This window comes from Schistocerca nitens, chromosome 4 (genome assembly GCF_023898315.1).
Source record: "Schistocerca nitens isolate TAMUIC-IGC-003100 chromosome 4, iqSchNite1.1, whole genome shotgun sequence".
NCBI lineage: Eukaryota > Metazoa > Arthropoda > Insecta > Orthoptera > Acrididae > Schistocerca > Schistocerca nitens.
The window spans coordinates 512,619,161-512,643,404 of NC_064617.1; positions in this window are offsets into that span (position 1 = coordinate 512,619,161).

Here is a 24,244-nt window from a genome sequence, read left to right on the forward strand (position 1 = left end):
GGATTTATTACAATATTCGTGTCATCTGCAAAAGGTACTAGTCCTGGTTGCTGAACGTTAAGTTATATCTCAAGGGTGATGATGACGAGTGCTTCAAATGGTTCAAATGGCTCTGAGCACTATGGGACTTAACATCTGAGGTCATCAGTCCCCTAGAACTCAGAAATACTTAAACCTAACTAACCTAAGGACATCACACACGTCCATGACCGAGGCAGGATTCGAACCTGCGACCGTAGCGGTCGCGCGGTTCCGGACTGAAGCGCCTAGAACCGCTCGGCCACTCCGCGGTGACGAGTGCTTTTGCAGTGTAATGTTTCCTTAGCTATGAATGATAATGCTGACAGATATTACTCGCACTGACGAAACTGCTGATCGTAACGATCCCTTGTAACTGAATGCATCGCTACTCATATCAATAGTGCCACTTCAGTTTTAAAAAATAAAAAAAATCGCAAAATTTGAGATTTAATTTTGTACAGTGTTCGTGATCAAATTCCGCTCACGCTCATAAAGTTTGTTTCACCATCAGGACTCACAAGAGATTGAACGTCAGATTCGAGTGCTAAACCATTAAAATCGTGTGCGTTATATTTCTTACTGAAGCCAATGTAATCATTACGTTCTTGCCCACAGCGATTAACGCTTGCTTTTTGCGATGCCTGTGTGCTGAGTGGGAACTGGGCGTAAGTATCGCGGGCGCACACACTCTCGCTGGCGGGAGCAGAGGCACGCCCGCCCAGCTTGGATGGATGGCAGTCCGGTGCGGCGGCGGCAGCTCCTTTTTTATCTGCCCCCTCACCCCCCCCCTCACCCCCTTACCTCCACTCCCTCTCGCTCTCGCCTTGGCCGGCGCCGACGTCGCGGCGGAAGAGGGTGACTCCTAACAAGACCAATCGATAGCCGGCAGCGGCAGCGGCGGCGGCGGCGGCTGGCAGCAGGCGGCGGCGCGCGTGTGTCTCTTGCCGCGGCGGCCAACACCTGCCATGCCGGACCGCCCGCCTCCGCCATACTCCCGCTCAGACGCCCTGAATAGGCTAAACAGCCTGCATTTGTAAAGTTATATGTAATTTAAGAGTTTCAAAAGCGTAAACACAAATATGTCATCGACACCACACAACAAGGGTTGGGGTAATTTTAAGGAAAACCACATCGAAAGTGGACCCACATATTTCGTCATTTGTTGTTTTATGGAATACACTTTACTGCTTAACAGCACTTATTATAATTACAAATTGAAAACCTTGCTAAAAGAATAACAACGCTCACAATAATTTAAAGAGTTTGAACAGGGTCAGTTCATTAATAACAACTTTAACAACTTATACCACTAAGAACAGGGCTTGAAACCGGGGATATACCATCCCTAAATGCAAGTGAGAAGTCACAACAGCTAGGGTGTGCCTGCAAGCGTGTTCAACAAACTGAATTTATCAGTAAAGTGAACTACAAATGACTGCCACTTAATGTACTTACCATTCCCAAGCGTGGATAACACGTTGCACAAATAGATAACGCCCACACAAACTGCAGAAAGGATAACAAGTCACGCTGCTGCAATGCCCAGTCAATTTATAAGCTTTAATAAAATCCCTTAAGGGGGTTAGGACGTCAAACGGGTCGACTTGGAGCAGGAGAGGCACCACAGGACATTTTATTTTCTACTGTCTATACGTTTACAAATAAATTCATTAAACTTTGTCAGCATGACCAGGAAGGATTCAGGAATCACACTCATAGCAGTGGAAGAGCAAAAAGATAGCAAAATAATTTTTTTTTAGATACGAAATTTCATCATTTTTTCATTTACTGTTGGCTGCATTTGTTGCTGTACGTACATTTTTCTTCACAAGTAAGAGAGATTCTTTGCTTACAGGTGTATGAAACTCTAGAATTTTTCAAATCCATTAAAAATTGTGGTAAAAATTGAGATAATTAACTACAAAATTTGATTTTTTTCTAAACATAAAGTTTAAAACGTAACAGCTCATTCATTTTATCATAAATTAAATAGATTCTAGAGTTTCAGACACCTGTAAGTATGGTTTGTATGCTGTGCAAAATTCATCGCTCTTACTTATGAAGAAAAGTGTACCTATAGCAACAAATGCAGCCAATAGTAAGTGAAAAAATGATGAAATTTCTTATCTAAAAAATTTATTTTGTTATGTTTTTGAACTTCCGCTGCTACGAGTGTGAATCCTGAATCCTTCCTGGTCATGCTGACAAAGTTTTATGAATTTACTTGTAAAAGTATAGACAGTGGAAATTAAAATGTCCTGTGGTGCCTCTCCTGCTCCAAGTCGGCCCGTTTGACTTCCTACCCCCCTTAAGCAATAAAACACACAATCCTCCAAAATACAAGCAATGCTGGGAGGGCATTAAGTTTAAGATGTGACTCCCAGCTGGTACACACCAGCACAAACATTGGCAATGAGCTTTGAATAAATACACAGTCCGACAAAATACAAGATAAGCTGGCAAATAGAGCAGGCGTCTATCACAGCCTACAGACAAGCAGGAAACTTTTACAATGAGTGGAGTTAGCTAATGACAGCAGATAAAAAAGGAAAACTCAACAGTTCATACTCATAAGTGAAAGGCTTTAAAACTGAATGCACTCCAGAACTAGCAATAAGGGGGCAAGGTTTGAACGAGTCGTTAAAGAGCAGGTACAGTGACGAGGAACTTTGGGCTGCAGAACACACTTCAAAGCTGATGTGCTTCCTGAATTCGCAATACTGAATAGATCAACAGTTCCTGATTAATTGGCGACACTCCGCAGTGGCACGCATCAAACGATCAAATTTACGTAACTTGAGCCAAGACGAGGTGGCTGGTAGAGGTGACAGACCGCGGGCCGAACTGGACGTCGTGCGACGACTTAAGGGTCGCCGCCACGGAAAGAAAACACGTCTCTGTGCTCCGGGTCCGGGTAACAGGAACGCGTCGTCCGCTGTCAAAACTACCCTGCAAACACACATCAGAAGGGAACAGTAATCTGCCCAAATAAGGCTACAGACGAGAATGTCTACGATACAGGCAGTGTTAAATTGTTTCAGAAGCGACTACACATACGAGTTACAAGCTTAACACTCCTTAAAATTACATCAAAATTAACAAGATGAAATATCAGCCCCCGCAAATGCAGTTACTAGGCCACACTCATGTACAATAGGGTGCATTCCCTTGACACAGCCGGCCGAAGTGGCCGTGCGGTTAAAGGCGCTGCAGTCTGGAACCGCAAGACCGCTACGGTCGCAGGTTCGAATCCTGCCTTGGGCATGGTTGTTTGTGATGTCCTTAGGTTAGTTAGGTTTAACTAGTTCTAAGTTCTAGGGGACTAATGACCTCAGCAGTTGAGTCCCATAGTGCTCAGAGCCATTTTGAACCTTGACACAGACTGTGTTACAATTTCGATTTCATCAACTCAATTTGTAAGAGAGAATCTTCGTACACTTGCACGGAACATGGCCTGGAACATCACATTATTAACTGAACAATGAGCACCGACACAATCATTCGGAGGCGCGTCTGCCCCGATAGCTGAGTGATGCCGGCACGGTAGCTCAGCGTGTTCGATCAGAGTGTTAGCAGCCCTCTGTAATAAAAAAACTGAGTTAACCGATCAAAGAAGAACTTATACGGATGTCTTACGACGTCCGCCCCGAGCACATACAACGAACGAAAACGAACAAAATGAGAATTAAAAAAAAAAGTGGTCAGTGTTACGGATTGCCGTCCTACGGGCCCGGGTTCGATTCCCGGCTGGGTCGGGGATTTTCTCCGCTCAGGGACTGGGTGTTGTGCGATTCATCATCATTTCATCCCCATCCGTCGCGCAGGTCGCCCAATGTGGCGTCGAATGTAAGAAGACCTGCACCAAGGTGGCCGGACCTGCCCCGCAAGGGGCCTCCTGCCAACTGTACTTGTTCTTGTTGGAGATACGAGATTTCGGTCAAAATGTGTGTTACTCATAAACTACACATTCCCCTTACAGTATTCGTTGAACTCCCGACTACGTGAAATCACCTCAAATCTTGACGTGCCACCAGCGACTACTTAATCAGTAGCCGGCCGTGCTGGCCGAGCGGTTCTAGGCACTTCAGTCCGGAACCGCGCGACTGCAACGGTCGCAGGTTCGAATCCTGCCTCGGGCATGGATGTGTGTGATGTCCTTAGCTTAGTTAGGTTTAAGTAGTTCTAAGTTCTAGGGGACTGATGACCTCCACTGTTAAGTCCTATAGTGCTCAGAGCCATTTTGAACTTCATCAGTATTCCAGCAACTTGGAGGTTCAAGCGAATTTTATTACATGTTGACCGTTCATCAGACAAGATATTAGTCATTTCCATACGTCTTTTTGTTAGACTGACATCCAGTTCAGACTCTGACGTTGTTGTTGTTGTTGTTGTGGTCTTCATTCCTGAGACTGGTTTGATGCAGCTCTCCATGCTACTCTATCCTGTGCAAGCTTCTTCTTCTCCCAGTACCTACTGCAACCTACATCCTCCTGAATCTGCTTAGTGTATTCATCTCTTGGTCTCCCTCTACGATTTTTACCCTCCACGCTGCCCTCCAATGCTAAATTTGTGATCCCTTGATGCCTCAAAACATGTCCTACCAACCGATCCCTTCTTCTAGTCAAGTTGTGCCACAAACTTCTCTTCTCCCCAATCCTATTCAATACCTCCTCATTAGTTACGTGATATACCCACCTTATCTTCAGCATTCTTCTGTAGCACCACATTTCGAAAGCTTCTATTCTCTTCTTGTCCAAACTGGTTATCGTCCATGTTTCACTTCCATACATGGCTACACTCCATACAAATACTTTCAGAAACGACTTCCTGACACTTAAATCTATACTCGATGTTAACAAATTTCTCTTCTTCAGAAACGATTTCCTTGCCATTGCCAGTCTACATTTTATATCCTCTCTACTTCGACCATCATCAGTTATTTTACTCCCTAAATAGCAAAACTCCTTTACTACTTTGTCTCATTTCCTAATCTAATCCCCTCAGCATCACCCGATTTAATTTGACTACATTCCATTATCCTCGTTTTGCTTTTGTTGATGTTCATCTTATATCCTCCTTTCAAGACACTGTCCATTCCGTTCAACTGCTCTTCCAAGTCCTTTGCTGTCTCTGACAGAATTACAATGTCATCGGCGAATCTCAAAGTTTTTACTTCTTCTCTATGAATTTTAATACCTACTCCGAATTTTCTTTTGTTTCCTTTACTGCTTGCTCAATATACAGATTGAATAACATCGGGGAGAGGCTACAAACCTGTCTCACTCCTTTCCCAACCACTGCTTCCCTTTCATGCCCCTCGACTCTTATAACTGCCATCTGGTTTCTGTACAAATTGTAAATAGCCTTTCGCTCCTTGTATTTTACCCCTGCCACCTTCAGAATTTGAAAGAGAGTATTCCAGTTAACGTTGTCAAAAGCTTTCTCTAAGTCTACAAATGCTAGAAACGTAGGTTTGCCTTTTCTTAATCTTTCTTCTAAGATAAGTCGTAAGGTTAGTATTGCCTCACGTGTTCCAACATTTCTACGGAATCCAAACTGATCTTCCCCCAGGTCCGCTTCTACCAGTTTTTCCATTCGTCTCTAAAGAATTCGCGTTAGTATTTTGCAGCTGTGACTTATTAAACTGATAGTTCGGTAATTTTCACATCTGTCAACACCTGCTTTCTTTGGGATTGGAATTATTATATTCTTCGTGAAGTCTGAGGGAATTTCGCCTGTCTCATACATCTTGCTCAGCAGATGGTAGAGTTTTGTCATGACTGGCTCTCCCAAGGCCATCAGTAGTTCTAATGGAATGTTGTCTACTCCCGGGGCCTTGTTTCGACTCAGGTCTTTCAGTGCTCTGTCAAACTCTTCACGCAGTATCTTATCTCCCATTTCATCTTCATCTACATCCTCTTCCATTTCCATAATATTGTCCTCAAGTACATCGCCCTTGTATTAACCCTCTATGTACTCCTTCCACCTTTCTGCCTTCCCTTCTTTGCTTAGAACTGGGTTGCCATCTGAGCTCTTGATATTCATACAAGTGGTTCTCTTCTCTCCAAAGGTCTCTTTAATTTTCCTGTAGGCAGTATCTATCTTACCCCTAGTGAGACAAGCCTCTACATCCTTACATTTGTCTTCTAGCCATGCCTGCTTAGCCATTTTGCACTTCCTGTCGATCTCATTTTTCAGACGTTTGTATTCCTTTTTGCCTGCTTCATTTACTGCATTTTTATATTTTCTCCTTTCATCAGTTAAATTCAATATTTCTTCTGTTACCCAAGGATTTCTATTAGCCCTCGTCTTTTTATCTACTTGATCCTCTGCTGCCTTCACTACTTCATCCCTCAGAGCTACCCATTCTTCTTCTACTGTATTTCTTTCCCCCATTCCTGTCAATTGTTCCATTATGCTCTCCCTGAAACTCTCTACAACCTCTGGTTCTTTCAGTTTATCCAGGTCCCATCTCCTTAAATTCCCACCTTTTTGCAGTTTCTTCAGTTTCAATCTGTGGTCAGAATCCACATCTGCCCCTGGAAATGTCTTACAATTTAAAACCTGGTTCCTAAATCTCTGTCTTACCATTATATAATCTATCTGATACCTTTTAGTATCTCCAGGATTCTTCCAGGTATACAACCTTCTTTTATGATTCTTGAACCAAGTGTTAGCTATGATTAAGTTATGCTCTGTGCAGAATTCTTCCAGGCGGCTTCCTCTTTCATTTCTTAGCCCCAATCCATATTCACCTACTATGTTTCCTTCTCTCCCTTTTCCTACACTCGAATTCCAGTCACCCATGACTATTAAATTTTCGTCTCCCTTCACAATCTGAATAATTTCTTTTATTTCATCATACATTTCTTCAATTTCTTTGTCATCTGCAGAGCTAGTTGGCATATAAATTTGTAATACTGTAGTAGGTGTGGGCTTCGTATCTATCTTGGCCACAATAATGCGTTCACTATGCTGTTTGTAGTAGCTTACCCGCATTCCTATTTTCCTATTCATTATTAAACCTGCTCCTGCATTACCCCTATTTGATTTTGTGTTTATAACCCCGTAGTCACCTGACCAGAAGTCTTGTTCCTCCTGCCACCGAACTTCACTAATTCCCACTATATCTAACTTCAACCTATCCATTTCCCTTTTTAAATTTTCTAACCTACCTGCCCGATTAAGGGATCTGACATTCCACGCTCCGATCCGTAGAATGCCAGTTTTCTTTCTCCTGATAACGACGTCCTCTTGAGTAGTCCCCGCCCGGAGATCCGAATGGGGGACTATTTTACCTCCGGAATATTTTACCCAAGAAGACGCCATCATCATTTAACCATACAGTAAAGCTGCATGCCCTCGGGAAAAATTACGGCTGTAGTTTCCCATTGCTTTCAGCCGTTCGCAGTACCAGCACAGCAAGGCCGTTTTGGTTAATGTTACAAGGCCAGATCAGTCAATCATCCAGACTGTTGCCCCTGCAACTACTGAAAAGGCTGCTGCCCCTCTTCAGGAACCACATGTTTGTCTGGCCTCTCAACAGATACCCCTCCGTTGTGGTTGCACCTACGGTACGGCCATCTGTATCGCTGAGACACGCAAGCCTCCCCAGCAACGGCAAGGTCCATGGTTCATGGGGGAAGACTCTGACGGTAAAACAACTAAAAAAATGCGATTACGAAAAGGTTCTGAAGCGGTAATGTTCCACCATGTCCCAGAACAAAATGTGCATTTATCAACCGAAATTGGCTGAGAAAAAAATGTGTTGCATAACGAGGGCCGTTCAGTAAGTAACGTAAAATATTTTTTTTTCCTCGCCCATTGTCGGTTGACAAAATACGGAACTTGTTGTGGAACATGGTGTAATATTTCCGCTTCAGCCCCTATACTTTCATGAAGTTCCGATTCGTAGCGGCGCCATATGTAGGCTTCAAAACACAGGTGCATTCCTAGCAAAGAGCTGTAATTGAGTTTATTTTGGTGGAAAACCAGAGCATTACAGACATTCATATCCGTTTGCACAATTTTTTCAAAGAAAATTCCGCACTGGCTGTATGAATGATTTTTATTAAATCTGCGACAGGTTTCGCGCCAGTTATGGCTGCATCCTCAGGCAATATACGCTATTTATTAGTAACGTTGAACATTGCCCTGTAGCCGCACTTTTTTTTAAAATGATTTTTAAATTTTAACTACCGCTTTCACCAGATGACGGTATATTGGACGTGAATGGTGGGTAGTAGCTGCAGGGCAATGTTCAACGTTACTATGTTATAAATAGTATGATGCACCCATAAGCGGTGCGAAACCGGTCGCAGATTTAATAAAAATCATTCATATAGCCAGTGCGGAATTTTCTTTGAAAAAATGTCGAAGTTTGGCTGTGGTTGCCCGCCCTACAAAACAACACGTTTGCACAATGTCTGCAGACAGCTGGAAATGAACAAAGGCACGGTGAGTGGATCGGCGTCTGACATTATTGCAACAAGGTCGCGCAAACCTGTTCGCTGTCCCATGTGCCGGCCAGCCGCACACAGCTGTGGCTCCTTAGCCGGCCAGGGTGGCCGAGCGGTTCTAGGCGCTTCGGTCTGGAACCGCGCCACCGCTACGGTCGCAGGTTCGAATCCTGCCTCGGGCATGGATGTGTGTGTTGTCCTTAGGTTAGTTAGGCTCTGTTGGTAGTATTGACACAATTTTCCACCAATCAGTATCCTGAAAAGTGTGTTCCCGCTGGATTCCTGATCTTCCGACTTTCGTCTGTTTGATCCAATGAAGGGTGCAGTACGAGGATGAAGGTGAAGTTACTGATGCAGCAACGCGTTGGATCCGACGTCGACCAGTCAGACAGTACCACAAGGGCATTCAGGCCCTCCCAGTAAGGTGGCGCAAGGCCGGAGATTATGTTGAAAAACGGGATTTCGTAGCCAAAAGAGTGGGGAATAATATGGTGCACAGGAATGCTGAATAAATCCAACTTGCTCTCACGAAGAAATGTGTTGCCTTTTTTTTATTGAACGCCCAAATGTGTGCGTGTGTGTGTCTGTGTGCGGAGGAGCCAGGGCGGGGGGCTGGGGGGGGGGGGGTTCAGAAACAGTCTGAAAAACTTGTAAGGCTGTTCCCTCCACGTTGTGCCGTTTCTGAGTTAATTAGCATTGAAGTAATCCAATCAGGCAACTGCGCTCGCAAATTCAGCGACCCACCCGATACAACTGATGTCAGTTGTTCTCACAGAGCAGATAACAGTGCAAGAAACTACTCAGCCTTTCCCTCGGGCTCGACCGTTACTACAGTCCCATATCCCGTTTTTCAATCCCTTTCTTGTGCGATTTAGAAAACCAAACGTTTGGCCACAACGCCTTTGTCGGGATGCTTGAATTTGCGCGCGCACCAGCCTAACCGGCTAACTTCAATGCAGTTAACACGGAAACAGCACAACACATCAATTTTTTTTCTTAACTGTTATTTCTCAGAACAACCTGACCTACAACACCCTTACAAGTTTTTCCGACTTTCTGACCACACTGTATATAAATACTGGGCGAAAATTAATAAAACCGACAAATTGCAGGAGCCGATTTCGCATGAAATGTAGGAAAAGAGGTCCTGTGAACATGTAATTGGAAATGCATCGTTGCCACGATTGATGACGCTGACGAATGAAAGTTTCTCCGGCCACGTACAGTGTGTTGCAGGCTGTGTGATTGACCCAGCGTCCTGTAAGCAGCAGATTCATGTCGGGTGTTTGTGAATAGACAAGCAGACGGAAACGGTAGAGAAGCAGCACGGCTATACCAAAACAAGTACCCTTGCAGACACCAGCCACATCGCACAACATTTCAAGCCTTTTTTCGGCGTTTGTGTGATAATGGTTCAAAAATGGCTCTGAGCACTATGGGACTTAACTTCTTAGGTCATCAGTCCCCTAGAACTTAGAACTACTTAAACCTAACTAACCTAAGGACATCACACACATCCATGCCCAAGGCAGGATTCGAACCTGCGACCGTAGCGGTCGCGCGGTTCCAGACTGTAGCGTCTAGAACCGCTCGGCCATTTCGGCCGGCTGTGATAATGGGTTCTTTTAGACAAACGAACGTGCAGGGAGGCGGCGGACTGCGCGTACACCAAATGTGGAGGACCGGGTTCTACAGGATATTGAGACGAATCATAGTACAAGCTCCAGATAAGTGATGTGCCAACATAGTGTAAGCCAAAGTACGATTAAGTGTGTCCTGCATGTCAACGCTACTATCGCTATCAGCTGCAACGAGTGCAAGGATTATCAGCTGCGGATTTCCCTCCACGGGAACGATTTCGTCGATGGCTTTTGCTCCAGATCATCACCATTTAGGGATTTCTGCCATCGGTCCTCTTTACCGACGAAGGAACCTTTAACAGAACTGGCGTTATCAATCTGCATAATCTTTATCTGTGGGCTACATACACGGCATATGGTCAGAGGAACTTCAATTCGCCATCGCCATAGGACCTTTTTCCCTCCACTTCCAGTCAGGAATCCGCCCCATCAATTTGTCGGTTTTATTAATGTTGACAATCTTGTACCGTGAAAGTTGCACGAATGGAAAGTGCTATTAATGTCTGATTTTCACAGAATGGATTGCTAGGCAGGGGCTCGTATTATTAGCTAATAAACATATTGTAATAATACATAGAAAGTGTGTTTTTGTGCGAATGCAATGCCTGTTAACATTGACGAACTAAAAGTAAGGTAAATCAGAAAGTTAGTGGCAGAATTCTGCAAAATTCTAATGCGAGTCGTATTTTTAAAAGTTCCCACACAGACCTACAATACCTATTGTTAGCACACGCTAAAAAACAACACATGTGCATGCACTAGTTATGTGCATTAGGACCAGTAACGAGACAATTACCATCACAGGGTGTGATCAAAATGACCACCAGCAGTGGCAATAGACCATTCCAGTTTGGTATGGAACAATTGCTCCACACGTGCTAACATTTCAGCTGAGATGTCCGAGCAGGCTGCAGTAATACGTCGTTGCATATCATCCGATGTAGTTGGTATGTCCTTGTAGAAAGCGTCTTTCCATTTTCTCACAGAAAAATTATAGAGGCGTCAAATCTAGGGAATAGGCTGGCCAAGATACAGGTCCAATCCAGTGATTTAGAAACAATTAGTAAAGACATGGTGTAGTACTTCCTGCGCTATGAGATGGACAGCCATCATCTTGGTAACACAGACTCCTTCTAGATTGCAGAGGAACATCTTATAGCATCTGCGGAACATGGTCTGTTAGGAGGCTGTGTGACTTGTATGCATTCATTGGTCCATCTACGAAAAACGGGCCTATGAGCCGATGGTTCAACATCCAACACCAAACATTTACACTCCATTAGGCGCTAACGTTCCACCAGATGGACGCTACCGTTCAGACGAACCGAGCTGGTGGTTAGCGGCATCGGAAAACCCCATTTAACAAGAGAATGTCGAGCATCAGTGCAGAAACTGGTAAGGCCAGAACAACACATTATTCCTTTTAACGTAAATACGGCCGGGACCGAGGGTAAGTGGCTGCACGGCATTAACAGAGCTAGGCTGCGAACCAGCAAGAAAAATAAAATTCCCCTCTAGCGAGACAGTGATTGACTGAAGCCATACTGGGCAATGCAGGTACAACACGGTGGGGAAATTCCCATTATATAAAAGCATTTTGAGTACTAAAATTTTCTAGATCTCTCTCTCGTCTCGCGGTGGACCGCATAAGTGTGTGTAAATAAGCAAGGGCTTTGAGAGCTTTGCTTTCTGCAAAGTGATAACGCGCTTCACCTATCGTGGCAACAGATAGCAAAGTGGTAGTTTAACATTCCTGCCGGAATTTTTGAGGGCAAAGAAATTGTCCACATGGCTCCAACCCTTAACGAGTGTACAATAGCCATTATTTCAACTAGGAAAAAATTAACGTTCTACGGAATGCAGGAAAGTTGAGACTGAGTGAATTCAGTCAAGGCAAGAGTAGGGAATTAGCGTTTCAGATCTAGCACGGAGACAACGCCGTTGCAGGTGCCGCTTGGTAAACCATCACGCATTAGGCCACAGTAAATGTTGAGTCTAGATTTTGCGTACGATTTGACCATTGAATATCAAAAGCTTTCATCTGCTCTATTTCGTTCTGTACAGCCTGTTTCTTAGATAAATGTACCAAATGCCATCTTACAAAGAATGGATCATGATCCAAAGTTTCAATACATTATTCAAAATTTCGAACCAGTCTGGTTTTATCCGAAAATGCTCTATTGTTGCTTTGTAAGATATTAATCAATTCCGCTTTCTGGTCTGAGGTTATGCCTTTTAAGTTTTCCACAATTTCCTTGAAATTGTACCCCTGACTATCATCGTCATTTATCACCCTCTTAACATGGTACACTTTGCAAACATTTGTCAAACCATCATTTCCTTGATCGATTGATCGATTTCTATTATCAAAGATTCAAATCTCTTGTTAGACATACTCTGATTCTCTTCAAATTTCACTTCCAAATTTTTGGATTCATGGTTAATCTTAACCAGTTCCTGACTGCAATCGATTATTACTTTTTTCTTTCTCGAACCAATCTATGCCAAGGATCATTTCAGTATTTAAGTCTGGCACAACCAAGAAATCGTGTTGAAACTCCTAAACTTCGCTACTGAACTCAGCCAATTCTTGGTTCTTTATTAGCTTACTAGATTTACCTGTGGTGCCTACGATCTTTATGCCATTAACTGACATCATAACCACTCCAGGTTTATCACAGATGTACATGAAAAATTATTGAGAAATGGCGCTTATCTGAGAACCAGTATCCAGAAGTACTTGTATTCTGACATTATAAATGTCAACTGGGATTATGGTCTGTTTGGTGGTCACAATATTGTCATTATTTTGTTCCTCACACAATAGATCTTGGTCAACCATAATGACGCCCAAAGACCTGCCCTTCTCCTACTGATCACCTATATCAGATGGCGTCTTCGGTTTCTGGAGTTCAAAGTTTTTAATTACTTGAACTCTTCGTTGGTACCGTATCATCAGGTGGTTCTTTCCTTCATTGTTCAATAACGACGCAAGTGTTTTGTTTGAAAACATCGTCACTGGTTGGTACAACACTGCAGTTAGTTGCACCTTCATGGGTTTCAGGTATACCGAAATTTTCATCATCCGAGCAGTAATCTGAATCCGACCATTCTATTTCACTTTCTGCATCTAACATGAAAGCTTTTCTAAGACAGACACTAAGTTCGCTTTCTGATTTCTCATCAGACCTTCACTCAGGCTTGCAGTTCTCTTTTGATAAGCTGTTATCCTCATCAGCTCTAATAACGTCCGCAGTTACTTCATACTTCGTATAATCTTTATGGTCTTCAAGAACACATAGACAATTGTTTATATTTTCATTATCTTCAAATTCGAGCCTTTCGGTAGGTGTTTGTACTGTTTACGAACTGTTATTTCATCATTAATGCTGATGATTTCGGCTTCCAACATCCTTCTACCCCTAATGACCTTTTTCTAGGCTGCCTGCGAACGTTGCACGGCGCTTTTTATTTTCTCCTCCTTAGTTTTGGGCCACGTCACCTTACTGATGTCCCTATTACCTCTCCTACCTTCAATTAACTTTTTGGTCACATACGCTTTTTTAAAATCCTCCCATTCGCATTGTGTGAGGCCCCTGTACAGATTGTCCATCGGCACACACCATTCTGTCACCTCTGAAAACTCATTTTTGCCAGTTACACTACTATTTGTATTGCTACTCAAGCCTTGTCTTACGTCTGCGAATCCACCCACTCTTTCCTCGACTACGGAACTATTATGTGCCGTAGTGGTTTCGCTCCTATCTTCTGTGACATTTACATTCAATTCTGCCGCCTCACACACAGCTTCTCTTGGAACTGTTGTAACATTCTCACCCATTGTTGCTCTCTGATAGCTTATAAGTTTTCTAACGCTGGGCCCACTGTCGGGAATCTCCCGAACGCGCACCTGTCGCTGTACATGTGGCATCGCGCTGTGCCAAGTGACTGCTTTTCTGTTTCATTATTCGGTGACTATTTCGGTAAAAATTACTTCGTCTGGTTCGGTAAATTCTGTCTGCGTCAGTTTGTCCCTCAATATCGGCGGTATTCAGTTTTCAATATCGCTCTGGTGTGCATTTCGTGCTGAAAATCCTCTACCCCGACCAGAAGAGTTTTCTCTTCCTCTGCCCCTAACTCTACCTCTTTGAATCACATTGACACAATAACCGTAGCCATAATTTTGTTCACCATGATTACAGTTGTTTCTATTAGTATTAATCTGGCGGTTACCCCTGTTTCCTCGCAGGGGTCTTCGTCTTCCACCGTTTCTAAGAATGCTAAGAAGCTTTGGTGGTTGCTTCCTACATATATTTTAGAAACTTCTCTGAGCTTTTTCCATGGTTCCCAGATAAATTCTGATTCTGATCGTCTACTTCTTAAGTGTGTCAACTTCTGGTGCCAGTATTCACAGAAATCTTTGAATGAATTCCTGGCCCTATTATCATGGAGTTTAGCCATGATAAACTCCCGCCATAAGCAGTCCTGCTTTTGTCCAGGACAGTATTCTTTTGCGAATTTTTGTTTAAATTCGTAAAAAGTCATTCGTTCAATATTCAGGTTAAGTCCCCAGCACTTAGCATCACCTGCCAAGGCGCTGATCATCACATTTATCTTTTCCTGCTCAGATAAATAATTGGGAAAAATTTGTTGCAAATCTTTACAAAATCTAATGGACGCCGTACATTGTTTCTTGGTGGGATCGAACCTTTGCTTTCCTTCCAACAACTTAAGTGCTCTTCCGTTACTAATAACACCAGACCTGTCCTGTATGTTACATTCAAGGTCAGAAATTGTTCCTTGAATCTGCAAAGTGTTTTGATCACTCTTCTGTTAGCATTCAACAACTTGTTTACTTAAAAAGTTTTTGGAATCCAAAACTGTTATTCTCAAATGTGAGATTTCGTTCTTGCACTCGCCTACTATTTCAGTTTTCAGACCAAAAGTTTTTTCGTCCACTTTCATCACTACCAAGGGTTCTATTTTTTCCTGGGTGTTAATGATTTCAACATCAAACTTTTCATTAATATTATCAATTTGTCCCTGCATATTAGCCATGTTTTCATTTATGTAATTAATTTCATTTTTCATTTCAGTGACAGTAGAACTTACTTTTTTGGTCTGTCAATCTGTTGACTTATTTTTATGTTATGAAACCTCATTTGACTTTTGAGATAGCTAACCTGTGTTGTAGGTCGGCTTTCAAGATTGTTACCTTGGGTTGCAATTCGGTTGTCAAGGCCACTAATCTGTGTTTTCATTTAATCAGGCAACAGTTTTGAATAGACAATAACACCCAATGGTTTTCTACTTTCTTTCTCTACCGAGTGTTCGTGCTCTGACCCTACCTCATGTGCTTCTTTCGGTCCGTTCTTTATTTGAGGCGACACTAGCATCTCAACTGATTCCTTCACATAGCCACCATCGTCTACAAAGTCCTTATCATTTGCGTCCTCTATTTTTTCTTGTTTGATTTGGGGCAGTCTCAACATCTCGATCGATTCATTTACGTGTTTGTGATATTGCGTGTAGGCTAGCTGCCTATCACTGGCGCCATCTATTATCTGCTCATGTTATCGTAACTTCTGCCGGCAGCATTTCCCATGGCTTTTAGTTCATTCAGTGTAATTACTGCATTCACACCTTTGTTCATTCTGAATGTATATTACAATTTACTTTTGTATGCAACCGTCTACTGTTGTTCACTCTACTGGACTTTTTGTACCCTCACGTCACTGGACAGACTGCTCGGTCCACACTAGTTTTCCACTAGATACTTACTGTATTTTATGATCCAGACTGCTTCCCTCCCATGTCCTTCCCTCCCTGACCCTCTTCGGCGCGCCCCCTGCCCATCTCCACCCCCCTCCGCCCTTCTCTTCCCCTCTCCGCCCCTTCCTCCCTTCTTCCCTTCTGCCCCCCTCTCCAACCCTCCCTCCCTTCTTCCCTCCTCCCTCGTCTCTATGCCCCTGGCAGATCCTCTCAGTATGCTCATCGTAACCAGTGTGTTAAATCAGTGTTGTGTTTGGTGCTGTTCTGCAGTGCGTCAAGAGCTGTGATTCTAATTGTGTGCTGGTCTTGTACATAGTGTTACTATCGGTGATTGTTATGTGTTACGCCATCCGTCGATACTCTTATGCTCCGGTGAACTTCGTTTTGTGTTCTTTAATTGCCCAGTGTGTGGTTTTTTTGTGTGCACTACTTTCTTTTTTTATCTCCATTTTCAAGTCGCCTCCCTTTTTGTCTGTTCTCTTCCATACTGTTCCCCATTTTTTATATCTATTTTCGCCATATTTTCTCCATTCTTTCATTTCAAATGTCTTCTTTGTATCATTACTGCCTTTCAGCTGAAGAGTAGCGCATATGCTGCTGCTAGCCCGCACAAGATGAGGCATTGACACACAATAAAGGAAAAAAAATTATGATCCAAAACAACAAATGTCCCATCAAGTGGCGCCAAGTGTAACGGTAACACCGACCACTTTAAATGGCAGTCGATGCTAACATTAAACCTCTGCGAGATTGAAAAAGTTGTGACTGTAGGTCAACCTAATAAGAACAGAACAGTCAGACTGGGATTCGTTTCCGAAACACTGCAGCACAGCATAGCCAACAGTAAACGGTTGTCAGAAACAGACGTTTTCCCAGCACAAAAGAAAGTTGTAATATTACGTATTAATATTGGTCGCCAGTCTAATTACGCATTCTTTTGTCAAGCTATATAATAAAGCAGTAGGCAGTGCTAAGGCTAATCTAACCTTCCTTGACACACACACACACACACACACACACACACATACACACACACAAAACTCTTTCTTTACATCTGTTCACACTACAACACAGTACGAGTAACCTAACATGGCCAATGAGATAGCCAACAGTAACGTATGCCTCTCAACAACGCATACCTTAAACGAAGTAGGTGCAGCAGTTTATAGAACCAGTCACCAACATACATAAAATTAATGGCAATACTAAACAGGGAAGAACATGAAATGATTTTGATTTAAATCAGAGGGTCTAGATATTTTCATACTCTATAACATTATTGCTTAGTACAGGGTCTCTATGCCTGTGCATTAACCAATTTACCATAGAATAGCTAATACAGTAAATATTTCTTTCTGAAGATCAGTCTGAAGCAGTTAAACAGAATGCAAATCTAGCTACACTGACTCTGAAGGAGCCTTTACTTTGCTTCGTTACCTAACTACCCTAGCACATGAGGGCCCTTGAACTTTCATGGGTTGAAGAACCATGCTCATTAAAAAACTACATAAGTAGGTATGCGAGATGGTAAGTATTCTCATAAATAACTATTAATTAAGTAAAGCACAATAAATTATAACTCTTTAAATAACAAATGTGCTTTGATAAGTAGTATTTTAACCTACTCAAAATATAGTCAAATACTTTCTCATGAAATGAACACTGATAAAACTTTGTAAATCTGATCAAAGTGCATAAATGCAACAATTAATAATTTTTTTCTCTTCAGATCATTATTATTGTACTTTTTTAGCTAACACCTTTACTATTTTCAGGCAGCTTTTCAAGTAAGGCAAATTACTAAAAATGACTGCAAATTGATTTAAAAATGCACTGGAAGTGGAGTATTTCTCAAATTGTAAAACTCAACTTTAAACACTATAACTCCACACTAGAAAGCAAATCACAACTATTTTTACAGTTGCCGAATAAGTCTTTCTATAAAAAATTAGGACACTCGGAGTTAAATTCACTAGGCTAGGATTCCTGTCCAAGTTCGTGATTTGGGATAATCGAGGATGTAAGATAGAGTTTTTAGCAACACTACGATTATTTTTGAAAGCAACCAAATTTCACAAGTACCTGGTCCATTTACAGAGTGCCAAATACAAACAGTGGAAGGCTGGTGGCAATGGTTGCGTAGTTTGCAGTGGCTGTTATCATGGCGGCGATGCAGTCATGGCAGTACTGTTGGCCTCGCCCTGTTACAGATCTTCTTGGCGTCGGAATTATATTTTCACATGGCATGGCCAAATACTATATCATGATAATAGTACCACCAAATGAAGGATCCGAGGCCCATACATACTGCTCTTAAGCTCCTCTGGCCTCAACACTCGAAAAATATTAGCCGCAATGATCCGCTACTGCTAGCGATATGTTAACCACGGCACTGCTCAACCCAGACTCCATACCCGTCTCAAGGGACGAGTCGCCACTTGTGCTCCAACCACACCTTTTCCACTCTGCCAGGCTACTTCCGTAGCTGCGGGGCTTCCCCACATCTTTTGCATTCAACCCTACATTCCCTAACTATGGATCAAGTCATTTACAGTACATTATATAACAATCATCCTAGTAGTTATTTAAATCCATAAGCACAGTTTAAACAACATCGTCCAAAAAGTTCGCATAATTGAAATATTTGTACATAGTCAAAGAATTTCCATGATCGATACAGCACTCTACATAAACTATACTACAAACTGACATAGAAATATCGATACAGATACAAAATAGATCGAAAATAGGTGTTACAAGTGTACTAGAGAACTGTGAGAAAAGTGAAGAACTGTGATCATTCCTCAATCGCGCCACAGTTGCATGCAATGGGGAAGTATGGGTACCACATGCTCTAAGCCAAATCCATACGTACATCTCTACTTGCTCATCATCAACTACTTCTTGAACAACACCGACCATTCATATCTGTATCGTTATGAGTGACGAGTTACGCTAACATAAGGAAAAGAAGGATATGACTGAACCGGAACAAAACAGCAACACTCCGTACAAAGACCTGCGCGTCCACAAAAGAAATGTTTTACATCTGGTGGAACAGCGAGGGTGTGGTGCGCTATGGATTGCTTCCCTGAGATGTGATCATCAATTTATTGTCAACAACTGCGACGTCTGACAGACGCAATTCAAGAACAGCGAGCAAGGAGACTGCATGGAGTGACGCTACTCCACGATGACGCCCGCCCGCTTTCTGCTAAACTGACGAAAAACATTACTCAGGAGTTGGGTTGAGAAATCCTTTCGCACCCGTGCTATGCTTGCACCCTCACATTTTTACCTTTCCCACTCTCTATCGAACAACTTTCAAGGAACTTCCTTTCAGGATGAAAATTAGCTCCAAACATGGCTCCACGAATTCTCACCTCAAAACAACGTGATTTCAACAGTCGTGGAACCGAAAAGTTAGCCCGGCGTTGGCAGACTGTTGTAGATAGTGAAGAAAAAGATTAAAGTCTCTGTTATGTGTATCTTTTGTGTTTATTAATCTTATGGTAAAACGCTACAAACATGTAGGCCACAATATACATCAAGCTAGTAGCGGTTTTTCCTATTAAGCCCATGGTTTCCTTTCTTGAAAATCTTACCACCAGAGTAGTGGAAAATCTCGTATCCCTGTCACATGCCATCGTGGCATTACGCATTTACATCATACATAACTACTCCTCTATTAGTGGAGAGGATACGTCGTATCAGTACTAGCCATTTTCTGTCCTATACCATTCACGTGCGAAACGTGTCTGTACGCCGCCCTACGAGCCCCAATATCTCTCACCTTATTCTGATTTGAATACAAGAGATATACGATGTACCATCATAATCTCTTTCTTATTCTTTTCTCTATTGTTTACCCCGTGCAGTACAGCATCCACTTTCTGAGGATTTGACAAATTGTATTTATCACTTAACTTGATTGGTCGGATGCCCTTGCTGACTCCGCTGTGTTCAAGGTAACCTAAGGGACGGAAATCGTGTCTGCCATCTGTCCGTGAATCGTGGCAACTTGGTTCTTACTTCGACTGTCTGTCTATGGCATTCCCTGCGACGAAAGTTGGGTATCAGCCCAGGAGTTGCCTAAGCAAACCTCAGAAACAGCTCTAAAATTCCACACACAGGCTGATCAGTCTTGTGCCCCAGCCCAGGATCAGTCCCCCGCGAATATTCGATCCAGGTTTGTCCTCACGTGCCAGCCTACCAAGCTAGCGCACTGCCTGTTACGCTTTACGAACAAGTACAATGTTCCACAATGTTTCTCCATATTTACTATCAGGTTTGTTATAGGCATTATCGAGCGTGAATCCACAACTAAACAAGCGTTTGTGTACTTGACGTCCTCTTTTTAGAATGTGGGTGTGTGTGCGCGCGCGTAAATGAAAAGAGAATATAAAAAAAATTATTTTAAAATGAGCTAATAGTCTAGTTCTGGCACTCGGTTTGTATTGATAAAACATGCTCTTACTATGCACTTAATGACAAATAATAAATGATGTGACTGTCAATAGCTGGATTAAATATTATTCCAAATTATTCGCTGAATCCGAATTTCAAACCGTCTGCTGCAATGGGTGTAGATGTACTATCCAGTAGTGAAGTATGAAAATTTGTGCCGGTCCGTGACTCGAAACCGGATTTCCTTTTGATTACGAGCAGTCGATTTAACTACTTCGCTTCCCAGCTCCACCCAAATCCAAATCCAAAATTTTGACCAATGAACGCTCATTCAAAGATTTGGACGTCAGTACGTCCATGGAAAATAATGCCTTCCCCACACCAGGATACTGGGACCATCAAAACTGTCACGTTCGACGATATTCCTTGGTACACTATGTGTTGTCACCTCTCGCTAAATGTGGGTACATCCAGCATTCTTGACCATGGTCGTTTTGGTTGTCCAAGTGTTATGTTGTGGGGGAGGCATAATGTTTCATGGGATTACTGGCATCTAAATCTTTGAACATTATACACTCACTGGTCAACACTACTATGACACTGTGCTGTCTTTTCAAGCGTACATTCGGTCTGAATCCATTTTTGTGGATAATAATGCGCTATCGCATCGAGCAGCGCAGGTAAAGCAGCTCTTGTAACGAAAGGATATCCGGCGATTTGAGTAGTCCCCTCGTTCCCCCGACTTAAAACCCATGGAGGACGTGTGGGATGCATAGACGAGACGTATTACAGTACGTCCACACGAAGCAACGACCGTCCAGCAACTGTCAAGCGCACTGGCTGAGAAACAGAACACACTACCACAAGTACTCCTTACCACGCTTGTGGCAAGCATGGGAGCTCCCAGCAGAGTATGCAATGCCGTCCACGATGATCATGTACATTATCAAGAACCATATCCCACGTTTTGTCATGTCCAGGGTATGATCATGAAACACTCTAACTTCAGTGTGATTAACAGTGTCATTTCTGTTCGTCTCCTTGCGTATTTCTTTCAGTTACTTTCTGTACTGTAATGCACTGTGCTGCACAGTATTGTGCTGTTAGTGTACCAGTTCTGTCTATCTGTAGTCCAAGTTTCATAGAGCTGTGTTACTAAGCAGTGATACATTATATGCAAGTTAAGTTTTGCACCCCAGCGTAAATATTATGTTTCAGATGGGTAGAAAATATATAGCGAATACAGAAAACGCTAAATGAACTGCAGTATTTAAAAAAATGCAAAACAAGTTTTTTGTCAAAACTTGTCGATTAAAAAGGTTGCTGACAATTTTGAAATACCTTTTAGCACACTGCACATCAGATTAAAGGAAATGGGAACAAAGGGTGGAAATGAATCGAACCCGAGCTAAGGAAAGAGATTTGCACACTATGTTGAAACACCAGAAGCGACAGTGTGTTTGAAGAAATGGTTAAAGAAGTATGAAATTCATCTTCCTATCAAATCAGTTTGCAATATGTAAAAGAACAATATTCACACAATCTCCCACCGTTACTTAATAGAGATATTAATGAGATTTTTATACGATTCTCATTTTGAGACACTATTCCAGCTATACCTAATGTGAATATAAAAACTATCACAGGTTTTGTTCAAATCTCGACGAAATATCCACAAGAGACTGGCACATCTGAAGCAGAGTCTGTGCTGGAAAAAGCATTTACACTGGTTTCTAAAGCCCTACACAGATTGGAACATCTAATCTGAAAAAAGAAAACAGACCAAGACGAGGACGTTAAAGCCAAAGAAAATAACGTACTTATGATAGCATAAGATGGAGATATTCAAGGAGAAGGAGAAGAAAATGATTACAATAAAGAAGATGATGTAGAAGAAGAGAATCGTCAAAATGAGGAAGATGATGTTAATGAGTGGAAGATTCTGTTCAACAAACCAGCAACAGTTGTCGACTATGGCTACTGGTGTGACTCAAATAAAGTGGTAGAGCTATTAGTTTTTTTTTGATAGCTTGGAATGTGGTAAGCAGCAATTGGCATGATAACGAAATACACACATGAAAAAACGTTTTGTATCACCTCGGTTCCGAGAGTTCCGGAATCTGTATAGAAAACTGGAATAGAGATCAACATAAACATCATTTCCGTCCTTTTTACTGCTCATGAAAACAACACATTACATGTTGTACCACCATACAGAGTGACCTTCAGAGGTGGTCCTTCAGATTGCTGTACACACCGGTTCCTTTAATACCCAGTAGCACTTCCTCTTGCACTGATGCAAGCCTGTATTTGTCGTGGCATACTATCCACAAATTCATCAAGGCACTGTTGGTCCAGATTGTCCCACTCCTCAACGGTGATTCGGCGTAGATCCCTCAGAGTGGTTGGTGGGTCACGTCATCCATAAACAGCCCTTTTCAATCCATCCCAGGCATGTTCGATAGGATTCGTGTCTGGAGAACAAAACTAGTTCAAATGGCTCTGAGCACTATGGGACTTAACTTCTGAGGCCATCAGTCCCCTAGAACTTGAACTACATAAACCTAACTATCCTAAGGGCATCACACACATCCATGCCCGAGGCAGGATTCGAACCTGCGACCGTAGCGGTCGCGCGTTTCCAAACTGTAACGCCTAGAACCGCTCGGCCACTTCGGCCAGCCTCTGGAGAACATACTGGCCTCTCTATTCGAGCGATGCCGTTATCCTGACGGATGTCATTCATAAGATGTGCACGATGGGGGCGCACATTGTCGTCCATGAAGACGAATGCCTCGCCAATATGCTGCCGATATGGTTGCACAGTCGGTCGGAGGATGATATTCACGTATCGAACAGCCGTTACGGCGCCTTCCATGACCACCAGCACCGAACGTCGGCCCCACATAATGCCACCCCAAAACATCATGGAACCTCCACCTTTTTGTACTCGCTGGACAGCGTCTGTAAAGCGTTCAGCCTGACCAGGTTGCCTCCAAATACGTCTCCTACGATGCCTGGTTGAAGCTATATGCGACACTCATCGGTGAAGAGAACATGATTCCAATCCCGAGCAGTCCATTCGGCATGTTGTTGGGCCCATCTGTACCGCGCTGCATGGTGTCGTGGTTGCAAAGATGGACCTCGCCACGGACGTCGGAAGTGAAGTTGCACATCATGCAGCCTATTGCGCACAGTTTGAGTCGTAACACGACGTCCTGTGGCAGCAAGAAAAGCCTTATTCAACATGGCGGCGTTGCTGTCAGGACGCGATAGAACCGCAGTATTGACCGTCTAGGCATGGTTGAACTACAGACAACACGAGCAGTGTACCTCCTTCCTGGTGGAATGACTGGAACTGATCGGTTGTCGGACCCCCTCCATCTAACAGGCGCTGCTCATGCGTGGATGTTTACATCTTCGGGCGGCTTTAGGAACATCTCTGAACAGTCAAAGGGACTGTGTATGTGATACAATATCCTCAGTTAACGTCTATATTCAGGAGTTCTGGGAACCGGGCTCATGCAAAACATTTTTTGATGTGTGTAATATCTATTGAAGAAGAACTTCGTGAAGGATAGATTATTGCTGGACGTTCACACTGGCTGTGTAAAATAAAGTGCAAAACACAATTGCGGAATGAAAAGTTCGTATGAAAACTTGCCGTCAGTTGGCAGACATCGACAAAAGGTGCATTTCGCGAATCCAAGTAATTTGGAAATAGCTACGTAATTATTGCACGGTATTTCACGTACTAAACGGCCTGTACTAGATCTTGTGAACAGATGATGAAGTATCGTATTCTTTTTCAGAGGAAAATTGAACATACAGACAGAACTATAGTGCCAGTATTACGAGCTGGGCGTCACAGACGATGGAAATATGTAAAAACATTAAATATGTGAAAATTCGTAATTTTAACATGTACAACCTAATCTCTGAATA